Source organism: Rattus rattus, chromosome 3, assembly GCF_011064425.1.
Source record: "Rattus rattus isolate New Zealand chromosome 3, Rrattus_CSIRO_v1, whole genome shotgun sequence".
In the NCBI taxonomy this organism is placed as follows: domain Eukaryota; kingdom Metazoa; phylum Chordata; class Mammalia; order Rodentia; family Muridae; genus Rattus; species Rattus rattus.
In genome coordinates this window covers 136094385-136113569 of record NC_046156.1, presented here as the reverse complement: position 1 = coordinate 136113569, position 19185 = coordinate 136094385, and the positions used below count along the sequence as shown (strand labels likewise).

Here is a 19185-nt window from a genome sequence, read left to right as displayed (position 1 = left end):
ATGAAAGTAGTACTAAGAGGAAAACTCATACCTTTAGTTCCTCCAAAAAGAAACTGGAAAGGGCATACACAGCTTGACAGCATGCATGAAAGCTCTGGAACAAAAAAGAGGTAAACACACACAAGAAGATTAGAACACAGGAAATAGTGAAACTTGGGGCTGAAATCAACCAAGTTGGAACAAAAAGAACTATACAAAGGATCAAGAAAAAGAAAGAAAGAAAGAAACCAAAAAGAAAAAAGAAAAAAGGAGCAGGTTCTTTGAGAAAATCAACAAGAAAGATAAATCCTTAGCCAGACTAACCAGAGGGCACAGAGACAATATCCAAATAAACAAAATCAGAAATGAAAAGGAAGACATAACAACAGAAATTGAGGAAATTCAAAAAATTATCAGATGCTACAACAAAAACCTATACTCAAGAAAACTGGAAAATCTCAATGAAATAGATAATTTTCTAGACAAGTACCAGGTACCAATGATAAATCACAATCAGGTAAACAATAAACTCAAAAGAAACAAAACCTAAAGATAAACCCTAAAGAGATAGAAGCAGTTTTTAAAATTCTCCCAATCAAAAAAGCCCAGGACCCTTTGGGTTTAGTGCAGAATTTTATCAGACCTGCAAAGAAGGTCTAATACCATACTCTTCAAACTATTCCACAAAGTAGAAACGGAGGGAACATTACCCAATTCACTCTGTGAAGCTACAGTTACACTTATACCTAAACCCCACAAAGACAGAGAACTCCAGAATGTGGGCCTTCTGCTGAGGAAGTAAGGGTGGGCGCCCCCCTGAGCCCAGAGCTGAAAGCCATTTGCCTGGAGTGATGATTCACCTGAGAGTAGAGGTAAGATCACTTTAGCTCCAAGCAACCCACCTGGAGGCTTTAGGAAGCACAAACACAGGAGCAGCTCTCAGTTCACAGACCTACAGGAGTGCTTACACACAAGCTTACAGGAGGGTCAAGCAACTGTCAGAGACAGAAAGACAAGCTAACACCAGAGACAACCAATGGGAAGAAGCAAGCACAGGAACCTAAGCAACAGAAACCAAAACAACTTGGCATCAGCAGAGCTCAGTTCCCCCACAAAAGCAAATAGTGGATATCCCAGCACATAGGAAAAACAAGATTTGGATTTAGAATCACATCTCATGATTATGTTAGAGAACTTTAAGGAAGATATACATAACTCCCTTAAAGAAATACAGGACAACACAGGTAAATGAGTAGAAGCATTTAAAGAGGAAACACAAAAATCCCATAAGAAATTAAAGGACAACACAACCAAACAGATGAAGGAATGGAACAAAATCATCCAGGGTTTAAAAATGGAAATAGAAACATTAAAGAAAGCACAAAGGAAGACAACACTATAGATAGAAAACCTAGGACATAAATCAAGAGTCATAGTCCCCTGAGAGAGAATCTCAGGGGAAGAATATACCATAGAAAACATTGTCAAAACCATCAAAGATAATACAAAATGCAAAAAGCTTATACCCCAAAACATTCAGGAAATCGAGGACACAATGATAAGATCTAACCTAAGGATAATAGGTATAGAAGAGAGTTAAGACTCATAACTTAAAGAACCAGTAAATATCTTCAACAAAACATAGAAGAAAACTCCCCTAACCTAAAGAAAGAGATGCCCATAAACATACAAGAAGCCTACAGAACTCTAAATTATGTGACCAGAAAAGAAACTCCTCCTTTCACATAATAGTCAAAACACCAAATGCACAAAACAAAGAAAGAATATTGAAAGCGGTAAGGGAAAAAAAGGTCCAGTAACAAATAAAGGCAGACCTATCAGAATTACACCAGACTTTTCACCAGAGACTATGAAAGCCAGAAGATCCTGGGCAGATGTCATACAGACCCTAAGAGAACACAAATGCCAGCCCAGGCTGCTATATCCAGCAAAACTCTCAAGTAACATAGGTGGAGGAACCATGATATTCCATAACAAAACCAAATTACAATATCTTTCTGCAAATCCAGACGTACAAAGGATAATAGATGGAAAGCTCCAACACAAGGAGGGAAACTACACCCTAGAAAATAAATCAAGAACAAAACCAGAAGAAGAGAGCCACACAAACATAATTCCATCTCTAACAACAAAAAGAATGGGAAACAACAATCACTATTCATTAATACCTCTTAACATCAATGGGCTCAAACCCCGATTAAAAAGACATAGACTAAGAGACTGGATAGGTAAAGACGACTCAGCATTTTGCTGCATACAGGAAACACACCTTAGTGACAAAGACAGACACTTCTTCAGAGTAAAGGCTGGAAAACAATTTTCCAAGCAAATGGTTTGAAGAAAAAAGCAAAAGCAGCCATTCTAATATTGAATAAAATTGACTTTCGACCAAAAGTTATCAAAAAAGATAAAAAAGGACACTTCATATTCATCAAAAGAAAATCCATCCAGATGAACTCTCAATCCTAGATATCTATGCTCCAAATGCAAGAGCACCTACATTATTAAAAAAAAAACCCTTATGGAAGCTCAGAGAACACATTGTACCTCACACAATAATAGTAGGAGACTTCAACACCCGACTCTCATCAATGGACAGGTCATGGAAACAGAAACTGAAGAGAGACAGAGAAAAACTAACAGAGGTCATGAACCAAATAGATTTAAAAGATAACCAGGCACAGGTTCTCAGAAAATCAGGTATAGTGCTACCTGAGGACTCAATTTAGGTATGAGGCACATACCTAAATGATGCTTCAACATATAACAAGGACATATGCACCACTATGTTCTTAGCAACCTTATTTATAATAGCCAAAAGCTATAAACATCCCAGATGTCCCTCAACAGAGGAATGGATACAGAAAATGTGGCATATTTACACAATGGAGTACTACTCAGCTATTAAAAACAATGACTTCATGAAATTCATAGTCAAGTGGATGTGACTAGAAAATGTCATTCTGAGTGAGGTAACCTAATTAAAAAATACACTCAGAGATAAGTGGATATTAAGCCAAAAGTTTGGATTTGCCAAGATACAATCTACAGACCACATGAAGCTCAAGAAGATGAACGACTGAAGTGTGAATGCTTCAGTTCTTAGAAGGGTAAACAAAAATATTCACAGGAGGAAATATGGAGACAAAGTTTGGGGCAGAGACTGAAGGAAAGGCCATCCAGAGACCGCTCCTCGCCTCACCCGGAGATCCAGCCCATATATGTACAGCCACCACACCCAGACAATATTGCTGATGCAAAGTAGTGAATGCTGACAGGACCCTGATATAGCTGTGTCCTAGAGGCTATGTTAGGGCATGACAAATATCAGAGGCAGATTCTCACAGTCAACCATTGAGCTGAGAACGGGGTCACTAATGGAGAAGATAGAGAAAGGATTGAAGGAGCTGAAGGGGTTTGCAACCCCATAAAAACAACAATGCCAGCCAACCATAGCTCCCAGGGACTAAACGATTATCCAATGCATTCACAAGGACAGACCCATGGCTCCAGCCACATATGTAGCAAAGGATGTCTTTGATGGGTACCAATGGGAAGGAAAGCCCTTGGCCCTGCCAAGGCTTGATTCTCCTGTGTAGGGGAATATCAAGGCGAGGAATCAGGAAGTTGGGTGGGTGGGACAACACCTTCATATAATCAGGGGAAGGAGGGATTGGATTAGGGGTGTATGGATGCAAATTTGGGCATTGTGAAAACATTTGAAATGTAAATTAAAAAGTATCCAATAAAAAATATTGAAATTCACTCTAGACTGGTTTCACTCTAGACTGGTTTGCAGTCTTTTCCTTTCTTTTTTTTTTTTCTTTTTTTTTTTTTTTTTGCTAGAGTTTGCAAGTCTATCCTGGAAAGGTTTTCTTTTTTTGTTCTATAGTATAGATTTCTGGGCATATACCTTCCTCTGTGTTCATTTAAAGATCCAAATTGATCTGGGCTAATAGCAAGAATCTATGATACTGGCAACACTCTTGCAGGGTTCTGTGCAAACTCACCAATCTTTCCTGGGATCACCTCTGTGCTAATCACCTACTATTGAAGCTATGGGAATCAAGCACAATTATTGGGAAAATGTTGAGGTTTTGTCTGTTGCTATGTATTTTAATGCTTCAGGAACGTGGGGATCCTCACATATACCAAGTGATTCTATGTAAACTTGCTCCTTAATTTATTACTATTGGTTGAATAAAGATTTCTAAGCCTATGCCTGGGCAGAAGAAAGGTAAGGAGAGTTTCAATGCCTAGGCTTGTAGTTGGAAGTAGGACCACGAAGAAGAGGCCAGTAGAGAGAGAAAAAGACGACACTGGTTGATGGATCCTGAGAACTGGCCATGAGAGCCAATTGGAATAAGAGCAGCTTAGGCAGAATATGGCAAATCATATCTCTGGGTTATTGATAGAGAAGTAGATACTAATGGCTTAGAGGGTATCTATGTGCCCAACTCTAGTGCTCTCTAAGGCTTATTATAAATATAACAGTTTTTTGTCTTTTTCTGGACACAGAAAGACCTAATGCAGGGAGTGACCTCAAATTGATGCTAAATAATTATCACAACTGGAAAAAGCAACAACAACAACAACAACAACAAGGAAAACAGACTATAGATTCTATTTGCCTTCAAAAGGAAATTGGAGATCACTACAACAACAAAAACAAACTTCTATTGATTCATACCTTAGAAACTCATTTTAAAATATATTTTACAAGACTTTAGGTCTCAGTTCTTAGTCATATACAATATTAAATAATGAACATTGGAGTAGTGACCATCATGCTGTCCTAGACCTTTACTAATCAATCAGTAATCATCATCCATTCCTCTATATCATTGTCCTTCCAGAATAATTATGCTGTGCACTGTAGTGACCAGACTTATTTTATGCCTAATATTAATATGCTACTATGTATGATGTTGCCCTAGGACACATGCATCTGTAAAATATGACTAGTCACAGAGCACTGCCACAGTTCTGTTTTTTTTTTTTTTTTTTTTGCCTCTATGTCTTTTTCCTTTACCCCCATTATTTATTGGATATATTTCTTTATTGCAAGTATTATCTCCCTTCCCCAACTCCCCTCCAGAAATCCCCTATTACATCTGCACCCCTGACTCCATGCAGGTGCTCCTCCACCCATCCACTTCCTCCCTCCTTCCCACCCTGTTATTCCCATACACTGCGGCATTGGCATCAAGCCTTCACAGGACTGAGGGTCTCTCCTCCCATTGATGCATGACAAGGCCATCCTTTGCTATATATTTGGCTGTAGCCATGGGTGTACTCTTTGATTAGTGGTTTAGTCCCTGGGAGCTCAGGGGTATCTTGTTAATTGATATTGTTGTTCTTCCTGAGGGTTGAAAACCCCCTCAACTACCTCAGTCCTTTCTCTAACTCGTTTACTGAGGATCCCATCTTGAGTTCAGTGGTTGGATGCTAGCATTTCCCTCTGTATTTGTCAGGCTCTGGTAGAGCCTCTCAGGGAATAGCTATATCAGGCTCTTGTCAGCATGCAACTCTTGGCATCCACAATAATGCTGGGTTTGGTGACTGCATGTGGAATGGATCACCATGTGTGTCAGTCTCTGGATGACCTTTCCTTCTGTCTCTACTCAAAACATTGTCTCCATATTTCCTCCTGTGAGTTTTTTGTTCTAACTACTAAGAAAGAATGAAGCATCCACACTTTGGTCATTCTTCTTGAGCTTCATGTGGTCTATGAATTATCTCTTGGGTATTCTAAGCTTTTGGGCTACTATCCACTTATCAGTGAGTGCATATCATGTGTGTATTTTTGTGATTGGGTTACTTCACTCAGGATATATTTTCTAGTTCCATCCATTTGCCTAAGAATTTCATGAAGTCATTGTTTTTAATAGCTGAGTAGCAATCTATTGTGTACCACATTTTCTGTATCCATTCCTCTGTTGAAGGGCATCTGGGTCCTTTCCAGCTACTGGCTACTATAAATAAGGATACTATGAACTAGTGTGTCTTTGTTGTAATGTTGGAGCATATTTTGGGTATATGCCCAGGAGTGGTATATCTGGGTCCTCAGGTAGCACTATGTCCAATTTTCTGAGGAACTTCCAGACTGATTTCCAGAGTGGCTGTTCCAGCTTGCAATCCAACCAACAATGGAAGAGATCTCCTCTGTCTCCACATCCTCCTCACCATCTGCTGTCACCTGCGTTTTTGATCTTAGCCATTCTGCCTGCTGTGAGGGGGAATTTCAGGATTGTGATGATTTGCATATCCCTAATGACTAAGGATGTTTAACATTTTTTAGGTGTTTCTCAGCCTTTCGATATTCCTGAGTTGAGAATTCTTTCTTTAGCCTGTTCCCCATTTTTAATAGCATAACTGTTTCTCTGGAGTCTAACTTCTTGAGTTTTTGGTATATTAGATATTAGCTCTCTATTGGATATAGGATTAATAAAGATCTTTCCCAATCTGTTGGATGCAGTTTTGTCCTATTGGCTGTGTCCTTTGCCTTACAGAAGTTTTGCAATTTTATGAAGTCCCATTTTCTATTGGTGATCTTATAGCATAAGCCATTGGGGTTTTGTTCAGAAAATTTTCCCCTGTTCCCATGTGTCCAAGGCTCTTCCCTGCTTTCTCTTCTATTAGTTTGAGTATATCTGGTTTGATCTGGAGTTCCTTGATACACTTGGACTTGAGCTTTGTACAGGGCAAAAAGAATGGATTGATTTGCATTCTTCTATAAAAAAAACTGCCAGTTGAACCAGCAAAATTTATTGAAAAAAATGAAAACATCTTTTTTTCCATTAGATGGTTTTAGTTCCTCGATGGTCAAAGATCAAGTGACCATAGATGTGTGGGTTCATCTCTGGGTCTTCAATTCTATTCCATGAATCTACCTGCCTGGCTCTGTACCCATACCATAAAGGTTTTATTATAATTATTGCTCTGCAATACAGCCTGAGGTCAGGGATGGTGATTTCCCCCCTATTTTTATTGTTGAGGATCATTTTTGCTATCTTGGGTTTTTCGTTATTCCAAATGAATTTTTAAATTGCTCTTTCTATCACTATGAAGAATCGAGTTAGAATTTTGATGTGGATATCATTAAATCTGAAGATTGCTTTCAGCAAGGTGGCCATTTTTACTCTATTAATCTTGCCAATCTATGAGCATAAGAGATCTTTATATCTTTTGAGGTCTTCTTCAATTTTCTTCCTCAGAAACTTGAAGTTCTTTGCGTATAGATCTTCTACTTACTTGGTTAGAGTCACATCATGGTATTTTATATTATTTGTAGCTATTTTGAAGGTTATCGTTTTCCTAATTTCTTTTTCAGCCTGTTTTCCTTTCAGTAAAAGAAGGCTACTGATTTGTTTGAATTAAGTTTATATTCAGCCACTTTGCTGAAGTTGTTTATCAGCTGTAGGAGTTTTCTGTTGTAATTTTTTTGGGACTTGTAATGACCATGAAGTCTACATATATCATCTACAGATAGTGATATTTAGAATTCTTTCTTTCCAATTTGTATCTCCTTGGCCTACTTTTGTTGTGTTATTGCTCTGGCTAGGACTTTGAGTACTGTATTGAATAGGCAGGGAGAGAGAGGGTAACCTTGTCTAATACCTGATTTTAGTGGGATTGACTCAAGCTTATATCCTTTAAGTTTGATATTGGTTACTGCTTTGCTGTATATGCTTTTACTAAGTTTGGGCCTTGAATTCTGATCTTTCCAAGACTTTTAGTATGAAGGGTGTTGAATTTTGTCAAATGATTTCTCAGCATCTAATAAGATGGTCATGTGATTTTTCCTTTGAGTTTCATTTCATAGTGTATTATGATGATGGGTTTTCATATTTTGAACCATCTCTGCATCACTGGGATGAAGCCTACTTGATCATGATGGATAATTGTATGTGTTCTGGAATTCAGTTTGTGAGAATTTTATTGAGTATTTTTGGGTCAATATTCATAAGGGAAATTGGTCTGAAGTTCTCTTTCTTTTTTGTGGTTTTAATTGGATATTTTTTATTTACATTTCAAATGTTATTCCCCTTTCCAGTTTAACAGCCATAAGCCCCCTATCCAAATTCCTTCACTTTCTTCTATATGGGTCTTCCCCTCCCCGCCCACCCCCCCATTCTCACCCTCCAACCCCCAGGATATTTGGCTGCACTGGGGGATCCAGCCTTATCAGGACAAAGGTCTTCTCCTCCCTTTGGTGCCCAATAAGGCCATCCTCTGCTAATTTGCAGCTGGACCCATGGGTCTGTCCATGTGTATTCTTTGGGTATTGGTTTAGTTCCTGGGAGCTCTGGTTGGTTGGTATTGTTGTTCTTATGGGTTTGCAAGTCCCTTCAGCTCCTTCAATCCTTTCTCTAACTCCTCCAATGGGGACCCCATTCTCAGTTCAATGGTTGGCTGCTAGCATTCACCTCTGTATTTGTCATACTCTGGCTGAGCCTCTCAGGGAACAGCTATATCAGGCTCCTGTCAGCATGTACTTCTTGACTTCATGGATATTTTCTAGTTTTGGTGGCTGTATATATGGGCTATATCCCCAGGTGGGGCAGGCTCTGAATGGCCATTCCTTTAGTTTGTGCTCCAAACTTTGTTTCCATATCCCCTCCTATGAGTATTTTTGTTCTCCTTTTAGAATAACTGAAGCATCCGCACTTTGGTTGTCCTTCTTGTTGAGCTTCATATGGTCTGTGTATTGTATATTGAGTAATTTGAACTTCAGGGCTAATAGCTACTTATCAGTGAGTGCATACCATGAATTTTTGTGTGGGTATTTGGGTTAGCTCACGATGACATTTTATAGTTCCACCCATTTGCCTATGAATTTCATGAAGTCATTGTTTTTGATAACTGTGTAGTACTCCATTGTGTAGATATACCACATTTTTCTGTAGCCATTCCTCTATTGAAGGGAATTTGAGTCCTTCCCAACTTTTGGCTATTATAAGTAAGGCTGCTATGAGTATAGTGGAGCATGTGTCTTTATTGTATGTTGGAGCATCATTTGGGTATATGCCCAGGAGGGGTATAGATGGGTCCTCAGGTAGTGGAATGGGCAATTTTCTGAGGAACTTGCAGACTGATTTCCAGAGTGGTTGTACCTGTTTGTAATCCCATGAACAATGGAGGAGTGTTCCTTTTTCTCCACATTCTTGCCAGCATCTGTTGTCACCTGAGTTTTTGATCTTAGGCATTCTGAGTGGTGTGAGGTGGAATCTCAGGGTTCTTTTGATTTGTGTTTCCCTGATGACTAAGGATGTTGAACATTTCTTTAGGTACCTATGAGCCATTCCATACTCCTCAGCTGAGAAGTTTAGATCTGTTCATTGTTTAGCTCTGAAGCCAATTTTTTTTCTTTTAAAAATAGGGTTATCTTGGCTCTCTGGAGTCTAATTTATTGAGTTCTTTCTACAATTTGGATATTAGCCCTCTATCAGATGTAGGATTGGTAAAGATCTTTTCCCAATCTGTTGGTTGCCTTTTTGTCTTAATGACAATGTTCTTTGCCTTACAGAAGCTTTGCAATTTTATGAGGTTGCATTTGTCAATTCTTGATCTTAGAGCACAAGCCATTGGTGTTTTATTCAGGAAATTTTCTCCAGTGTCCATGTGTTTGAGGCTCTTCGCCACTTTTTCTTCTAGTTTGAGTGTATCTGGTTTTGTGTGGAGGTCCTTGATCCACTTGTACTTAGCCTTTATACAGGGCAATAAGAATGGGTCGATTTGCATTTTTCTACATGCTGACCTCCAGTTGAACCAGGACCATTTGTTGAAAATGCTATCTTTCTTCCATTGGATGGTTTTAGCTCCTTTTTCAAAGATCAAGTGACAATAGGTGTTTGGTTTTATTTCTACTTCTTCAGTTCTAATGCACTGATCTATCTGCCTGTCTCTGGACCAATACCATGCCGTTTTTATCACTATTGCTCTGTAATACTGTTTGATATCAGGGATGGTGATTCCCCCAGAAGTTATTTTATTGTTGAAGATAGTTTTCGATATCCTGGGCTTTTTGTTATTACAAATTAATTTGAAAATTGCTGTTTCTAACTCTATGAAGAATTGAGTTGGAATTTTGATGGGGATTGCATGGAGTCTGTAGATTGCTTTTGGCAAAATGGTCTTTTTTTATTATATTAATCCTGCCAATTCATGAGTATTGGAGATTTTCCCATATTCTGAGATCTTCTTCAATTTCTTTCTTCAGAGACTTAAAGTTCTTGTCATACAGATCTTTTACTTGATTGGTTAGGGTCACACAGAGGTGTTTTATATTATTTGTTGCTATTGTGAAGGTTTTCTTTTCCTTAATTTTTATCTCAGCCTGTTTATCCTTGGAGTAGAGGAAGACTACTGATTTGTTTGAATTAATTTTACATCCACCACTTTACTGAAGTTGTTCATCAGCTGTAGGTGTTCTCTGGTGGAATTTTTGGGGCCATTTAAGTAAACTATCATATCATTTGCAAGTGGTGATATTTTGACATCTTCCTCTCCAATTTCTACCTTTTTGAACTATTGTTTTCTGATTGCTCTGGCTAGGACTGTGAATTCTGTATTGAATAGGTAGGGAGTGAGTAAGCAGTCTTGTCTAGTCCCTGATTTTAGTGGGATTGCTTCAAGTTTTTCTCCATTTAGTTTGATATTGGCTGCTGGTTTGTTGTATACTGCTTTTATTATGGTTAGGTATGGGTCTTGAATTCCTGATTTTTCCAAGACTTTTAACACGAAGAGGTATTAAATTTTGTCAAATGCTTTCTCGGCATCTAATGAAATGATCATCTGGGTTTTTTCTTTGAGTTTGATTATGCAATGGATTTCATTTATGGATTTCCATATATTAAACAATCACTGCATACTCTGGGTTGAAGCCTACTTGACTATGATGGATGATCCTTTTGATCTGTTCTTGGATTAGTTTGTGGGAATTTTATTGAGTATTTTTTCATTGATATTCATAAGGAAAATTAGTCTGAATTTGTCTTCGTTTGTTGGGTTTTTGTGTGGTTTAGGTATAGCTGTATTTGTGGCTTCTTAGAAGGAATTGGGCAGTCATCGTCTTCTTCTTCTTTTTTTATTTCCTGGAATAATTTGGAGAGTATTGGTATTAGATCTTCTATTAAGTTCTGATAGAATTCTGCATTAAACCCATCTGGTCCTGGGATTGTTTTGGGGGCAGACTTTTTATGACTCCTTCTATTTCTTTAATAGTTATAGGACTGATTAGATTGTTTATCTGATCCTGATTTGACTTTGGTACCTAGTACCTGTCTAGAAAATTGTACATTTTATTCAGTTTTACAGTTTTTTGAGTATAGGCTTTTTAGTAGGATCTGGTGATTTTTTAAGTTTCCTCAGTTTTTGTTGTTATGTCTCCATTATTATTTCTGATTTTGTTAATTTGTATATTCTCTCTGTGTCCATTGTTTAGTCTGTCTAAGGGTTATCTATCTGGCTGAATTTCTCAAAGAATTGGTTTTGTTCATTCTTTGTATAGTTGTTTTTGTTTCCACTTGGCTGATTTCAACCCTGAGTTTGATTATTTTCTGTGATCTAATCCTCTTGTGTGTATTTGCCTCTTTTTTGTTCCAGAGCTTTCGTGTGTACTGTCAAGCTGCTAGTGTATGTTCTTTCCAGTTTCTTTTTGGAGGCACTCAAACCTATGAGTTTTCCTCTTATCACTGCTTTCATTTTCCTATAAGCGTGAGTATGTGCTGCCATCATTTTTATTAAATTCTAAAAAGCGCTTAACTTCTTTATTTATTTCTTCCTTGATGATGTTATCACTGAGTAGAGCATTGTTGAGCTTTGATTTGTATGTGGGCTTTCTCTCAATTTGTTGTTATAGAAGACCAGTCTTAATCCATAGTGATCTTGTAGGATGCATGGAATTATTTCTATTTTCTTGTATCTGTTGAGGCCTGTTTTGTGACCAATTATATGGTCAATTTTGGAGAAGGTACAATGACATGATGAGAAGAAAGTATATTCTTTTATTTTTGGATGAAATGGTCTATAATATACGTTAAATCCATTTGGTTCATAACTTCCATGAGTTTCTCTGTGACTCTGTTTAGCTTCTTTTTCCATAACTTGTTCATTGCTGAGAGTGGGGTGTTGAAGTCTCCCACTATTATTATGTAAGGTGCAATATATGTTTTGAACTTATGGAGGTGCCCTTGCATTTAGAGCATAGATGGTCAGAATCCATCTTGGTGGATTTTTTTTCCTTTGATGAATATGAAGGGTCCTTTCTTATCTTTTATGATAACTTTTGGTCGAAAGTCAATTTTATTTGATATTAGAATGACTACTCCAGCTTGTTTCTTGGCACCATTTGCTTGAAAAATTGTTTTCCAGCCTTTTATTCTGAGGTACGGTCTGTCTCTGTCACTGAGGTGTGTTTCCTGTATGCAGCAAAATGCTGGGGCCTCCTTATGTATCCAGTCTGTTAGTTTATGCCTTTTTATTGGGGGGATAGAGTCCATTGATGTTAAGAGATATTAAGGAATAGTGATTGTTGTTTCTCGTTATTTTTGTTGTTAGAGGTGGATTTATGATTATATGAATATCCTCTTTTGCATTAGTTGAAGTTAGATTACTTTCTTGCTTTTTACTGGGTGTAGTTTCCCTTCTTGTGTTGGAGTTTTCCATCTATTATCCTTTGTAGGGCAGAATTTTTGTGAAGATATTGTGTAATTTTGGTTTTGCCATGAAATATATGTTAACTGAGAATTTTGCTGGATATTTTAGACTGGGTTGGCATTTATGTTCTCTTAACATCTGCTCAGGATCTTCTGTCTTTCATAGGCTCTGTTGAGAAGGCTGGTGTAATTCTAATAGGTCTGCCTTTATATGTTTCTTGATCCTTTTCTCTTACTGCTTTTAATACTCTTTCTTTGTTTTGTGCATTTGGTGTTTTCCATATTATATGACAGGAGGAAGTTGTTGTCTTGTCCAATCTATTTGGAATTCTGTAGACTTCTTGTATGTTTATGGGCATCTCTTTCTTTTGCATAGGGAAGTTTTCTTCTGTAATTTTGTTGAAGATATTTACTGGCCTCTTTAGTTGGGAATCTTCACTCTCTTCTATACCCATTATCCATAGATTTGATCTTATTATTGTGTCCCAAATTTTCTGGATGTTTTTGGTTGGAGCTTTTTGTGTTTTGCATTTTCTCTGATGGTTGTGTCATTGTTTTCTATGCTACCTTCCCCTGACATTCTTTCTTCTATCTCTTGTATTCTGTTGGTAATGCTTGTGTCTATGGCTCCTGATGTCTTTCCTAGGTTTTCAATATCCAGGGTTGTCTCCCTTTGTGATTTCTTTATTGTTTCTATTCCCATTTTTAGACCCTGGATGATTTTGTTCAATACCTTCACCTGTTTGGTTGTGTTTTCCTGTATTTCTTTAAGGGAGTTAATTGTGTCTTTCTTAAAGTCTCTAACATCATCATGAGTTGTGATTTTAATTCAAAATCTTGATTTTCCCATGTGTTCTGATATACAGGACTTGCTATGGTGGGGGAACTAGGTTTGATAATGCCAAGTGACCTTGGTTTCTGTTGCTTAGGTTCTTGCCCTTGCCTCTTGCCATCTGCTTGTCTCTTGTGTTAGCTGTTCTTGCTATCTCTGACAGTGGCTTGGTCCTCCTGTAAGCCTATGTGTCAGCACTCCTGGGAGTCTGGCTTTCTCCCATGGGGAACTGGGTACAGATAAGTGTGGCACAGGGTCAGTTCAGAGCTCAGAAAGAAACCAGAAGAATGCTGTCCAAGACTGCTCCTTGGTTCCTGTGTTCAGAGGGGTCCAGGCATGTTCCTTTTGGGCCAGGAATGTGAACAGAAGTGGTGGTCTCACCTGTGTTCTCAGGAGTGCCAGCACTTCTGAGAATCCAGCTCTCTCCCAGCAGGATCTTGGAACAGAGAACTGTGGCCCAGTGTCAGCTCTGGATCCAGAAAGAAACCAGAATGAGTCTGTCCTAGACTGCTCCTAGATTCCTGTGTCCTAAGGGCTCTGAGTGGGTCCTTTGGAACAGAAGTGTTGGTCTTACATGTGCTTTCAAATGTGTCAGCACTTCTGAGAGACCAACTGTGTCCCAGGGGTATCTAGGTATAGAGTGCTGTAGTTCAGGGTCAGCTCTGGGCAGGATCCTGTCTTGACTGCCCCTTAGTTCCTGTGTCCTGAGGGCTCAGGTTGGGTTCCTTTGGGCCAGAAATGGGAGCAGAAGTGGTGGTCTCAGGGGTTGGGGATTTAGCTCAGTGGTAGAGCGCTTGCCTAGCAAGCACAAGTCCCTGGATTTGGTCCCCAGCTCTGGAAAAAAAAAAAGGATACTATCAATTCTGGGGCTGGAGAGAGGGCTCAGCGGTTAAGAGCACTGACTGCTCTTCCAGAGGTCATGAGTTCAATTCCCAGCAACCACATGGTGGCTCACAACCATCTGTAATGAGATCTGGTGCCCTCTTCTGGCCTGCAGTCACATATGCAGGCAGAGTGCTGTACATAAAATAAATAAATAAATCTGTAAAGAAGAAGAAGAAGAAGAAGAAGAAGAAGAAGAAGAAGAAGAAGAAGAAGAAGAAGAAGAAGAAGAAGAAGAAGAAGAAGAAGTGGTGGTGGTCTCACCTGTCAATACTTAATATTCAGTTTCCTTCTAAGACTTTCTGAAGCATGTTACATATATAGCTCTTTATTTTTGTTCAGAGTATTACACATCTATACTAATTCCCAAGGACAAGCATAGGAGTTGTCTTTTAATTTTCTAGTTGTGATAACATATATCTTAAACAATTTAAGATATAAAACATTTATCTGGGCTTGAATAAGTATGTTACAGTCTATTATGGTAAGGAAATCATGGCAGGAGGATTTTGAAGCAGCTGGTTACATAGCAGAAAGAGATACATTATTCTGCTCATTTCTTTCCATTTAATACTGTACAGGATTCCAGCACCCCCCCCAAAAATGGTACCACCCACAGTGGGAGGGCTTTCCAACTTCCATTAACCTCATGGATAATTTGTCTTTTAAGTAACACCAGATCCTCACCTGCCAGGTGATTTCAGATCTCAACAAGTTGACAATTGAGATTCATTACTACAATTCAATGCCTTATCAATTTGATGCCCAATGATTTGTCACATAAATCAAAACCTTCCAACCATGACCTCAAAAATCTTATTTTTATTGCATAAAGCAAAGTAAAATGCATCTTCAAAAATCCATATATTCTTTAGCAATTTAATCAGTTTAGGATTCCAATGCTGTTCCTAAACAAATGAGTTTTTAAACAAAAAAAAACTCTGTGCCCTATGTGGGATAGCTTCTTAGCCATTGTTGGTTAGGAGGCTTCTAAAACAATATAGGCTCTTGCTATTCTTATTTGCTGCCTACTAGAACTGTATGAGCATGGTGGTGGGGCTATTGCTGAAGATGCCGCACACTTTCATTGCCCAATACAATGAAATATTGTGGATCTGGCTAGAAGCTTCCTTTCTATCAGTTAACTTTCATAGTGACAGTAAGTAGGTGCTACGCAGGAGACTGGGGAACAAATCCATTATTGTTTTTACCCATCTCTGACTCCTATCAATTATGCTATGAACCTGCCAAGCACAATATTCCCACTTATACCTATAGTGGCCTATTGTTATAAGGTTGGCACAGCCACATCTAATGGGAACAGTGAAAGTCATAAAGGTAGCACATCTGCTTGACAAAGAACCAGCAAAGCTGGACCTCATGATACAATCACTGGAGTCATCTTTCATTTTTGATCTTGATCTCCACATGCTACATGTGCGGGAGGCTTTTAAAATTTGTACAACTTGGGGATATTGATGTGACAGAATTTTTTTTCGAATTATTTATGCCTTCTCACAATACTGCTTATAAGCTTTTCAAGAAATTTCTGAGTATATTGCTCCTCCTATTTTTAGAGAGATAAATTTTTCTGCCTCTACTTGAAGGTCTTCCTTTAAGCCCTAGATATGTGATTCAAATAAAAATGTGAGAGGTCTTCTTATGAGTCTCGGACTCCAAGATATTCTTGAAAAATCTGCCCCTGTACTTATTAAGGAAAAGATAATCAGAACAAAGTAAACTTTAAAAAGTTAAACAAAATACAACAGGATAGAAGAGTTGGCAACAGAAGAAATTAAAAGCCTCTTCTTCATGTGGGTCCCCTAACAATTAATCCCCTTTCCCTAGCTTGGCTGCCTTCTCTGTCCTCAGTGGTAGATGCGGTTAGTCCTGCTGCAACTTGATGTGATAGGGTGGTTTGGTACCTGAGTCAGGGTGTATTGTAGAAGTGGGGTGACTTCTTCTTTTCCTCACAGAAAATGAGAGGGTAGTGGGGGGAAGGGGTTTGTGAGGGTAGAACTGGGAGAAGAAAATTAAGTCTGTGATTATGATGTAAACTGAATTTTTAAAAAAAGTCTCTTCCTACTATACAGTCAGGCAATTATGTGACATATAAGATTGGGGGATACATATCACAGGTATGCCACTCAAGGAAAGGTATAGCAACAAAGTTAGATTGGCTGGAGTTTTCTGTGCCCTACAAAGGGGTTTAAATTGATAGATGACAAAAGGAGTCAATATAGGATAAAAGAATGAAGTATTAAGATACAGCTTTCTGAGGAACACTCCTCCATTGTTGATGGGATTGCAGACTGGTACAACCATTCTGGAAATCAGTCTGGAGGTCCCTTAGAAAATCGGACATTGAACGACCTGAGGACCCAGCTATACCTCTCTTGGGCATATACCCAAAAGATGCCCCAACATATAAAAAAGACACGTGCTCCACTATGTTCATCGCAGCCTTATTTATAATAGCCGGAAGCTGGAAAGAACCCAGATGCCCTTCAACAGAGGAATGGATACAGAAAATGTGGTACAACTACACAATAGAATATTACTCAGCTATCAAAAACAATGACTTTCTGAAATTCATAGGCAAATGGAGGGAACTGGAAAATATCATCCTGAGTGAGGTAACCCAATCACAGAAAAACACACATGGTATGCACTCATTGATAAGTGGATATTAGCCCAAATGATCGAATTACCCTAAATGCACAGAACACATGAAACTCAAGAAGGATGACCAAAATGTGAATGCTGCACTCCTTCTTTCAAAGGGGAACAAGAATACCCTTGGCAGGGAATAGAGAGGCAAAGATTAAAACAGACACAGAAGGACCTCCCATTCAGAGCCTGCCCCACATGTGGCCCATACATATACAGCCTCCAAACTAGATAAGATGGAGGAAGCACAAAAGTGCAGGCTGACAGAAACCGGATGTAGATCTCTCCTGAGAGACACAGCCGGAATATGGCAAATACATAGGCGAATGCCAGCAGCGAACCCCTGAACTGAGAACGGGACTCCCATTGAAGGAATCAGATAAAGGACTGAAAGAGCTAGAAGGGGCTTGAGACCCCATATGAACAACAATGCCAACCAACCAGAGCTTCCAGGGACTAAGCCACTACCCAAAGACTATACATGGACTGACCCTGGGCTCCAACTGCATAGGTAGCAATGAATAGTCCTTGGTCCTGCCAAGACTGAACCCCCAGTAAATGGGAGGATGGGGAGGGGAACACCCATATAGAAGTGGAGGGGAAGGGGTTAGGGAGATGTTGGCCTGGAAACCATGAAAGGGAATAACAATTGAAATGTAAATAAGAAATACCGAATTTAATAAAAATGGATAAAAATAATTTATTTGTAAAAATAAATAAATAAATAAATAAATAAATAAATAAATAAATAAATCACACTCCAAAATCATTTGATGACATGGATGGAGTTGAAATGGGGGTAGGGGGAAAAATGATCTTTGTATTCTGATGTCTTGGTGAGATTCAAATAGCTTCAAAGTGGTATTTTATTTTGTGGGAATCAAATAAAGTTTTTCCAATGATACAAGAAAAACAAAACAAAACAGAAATACCTCTTTCTTAGACAAGCTAGCTCATACAGAGCCATTGTGCTATTATATGACTAAGAAACAAAAGGATTCCATGATTAGGCATAATATTAAATTTTACACAGTGAAGGATGCCTACTGCATCTGTGGCACTAACCCTCAGTATCTGATCATGCATATACAAATCTATGAATCAACGTACTGGAAAGAAGAGTGTTTTGGACTTAAAGCTGAACTTGTAGTCGAAAAGTCATGGAGTAAAGATTAACTCCATGATATGTATGATGGAAACATAAAGCCAACTCCTTTTCTGTGTTTAACCTTGAAGATGCTTCACATTCAACCTGGGAAAGATATCATTGTTGAGTTCATTAAAAAAAAATGAAGATTTCAAGTATGTCCAGATGTTGGGGGCACTTTATATGAGGCTGACAGGACTGCCATAAATTACTACAAGTCCTGAACCTTTGAACAATGACTTATCAAAAAACCAAGAGCCAGAACCAAAATGAAGAGTCTGGATGAATTCATTGTTGAAGTACTGCAGTGAGAGAGTCTGTAGTGTCTCATTTTGCCCTGGCTAATGTGTTATGTGCTGGAAGAAGCTGAGCAACTGGAGTCTGGAGTTAGTGCTCTAGAGGAGGACATGGATGATGTGGAGTCTAATGAGGAAGAGGGAAATGAGAAGGTAGAAAGAGTGCCACCTGACCACGGATGAAGAAGCTACTGAGACTTGGACAAGCCACAGCACCCACCTGCGCTTCACTATAGGAGGAGCCAGAGTTGTTCTTTCAGAAGGCAGAGTAGATCCCTAAAAGGATTCCTTCTCCCTAATGAGAAAGAAATAAGAGCAAGAATCTACAATCCCACCTAAGCAGGCCGGAGAAATCCCCAGGTCACCACCATAGAAGTCACTCAAATTCTTTTTGAAGAACTAAGAAAATCCACAAGAAGATCCAGAGAAGAAATGAGTAATGGATGCATCTTGATTTTTGTCCAAATGACCTCCTGTGGTTATGCATATATCTATTTAAGTGCAATGATCAAGATCTCCTCTCAAGACAGCCATTCATATTTTGGGTTTTTCAAAATCAACTTCTTGCTTTGTTGAGTTCTGTATTTAATATTAGAGAGGTACTCGGTTTTATATCTCTTTGGAATATAATCAACAGCTTTGAAGGGTGTTTTTGACCAAATCAAGGCCAGGTTTTGGCCTACCCAAGTATTAAGTTGG

At 38.6% G+C, this 19185-nt stretch overlaps 1 pseudogene; it reads left to right on the top strand.

Annotated features, from left to right (window-relative positions):
* Nucleotides 1-18045: 18045 nt before the first annotated feature.
* On the top strand, nucleotides 18046-18926 carry LOC116895948 (annotated as a pseudogene).
* Nucleotides 18927-19185: the final 259 nt, after the last annotated feature.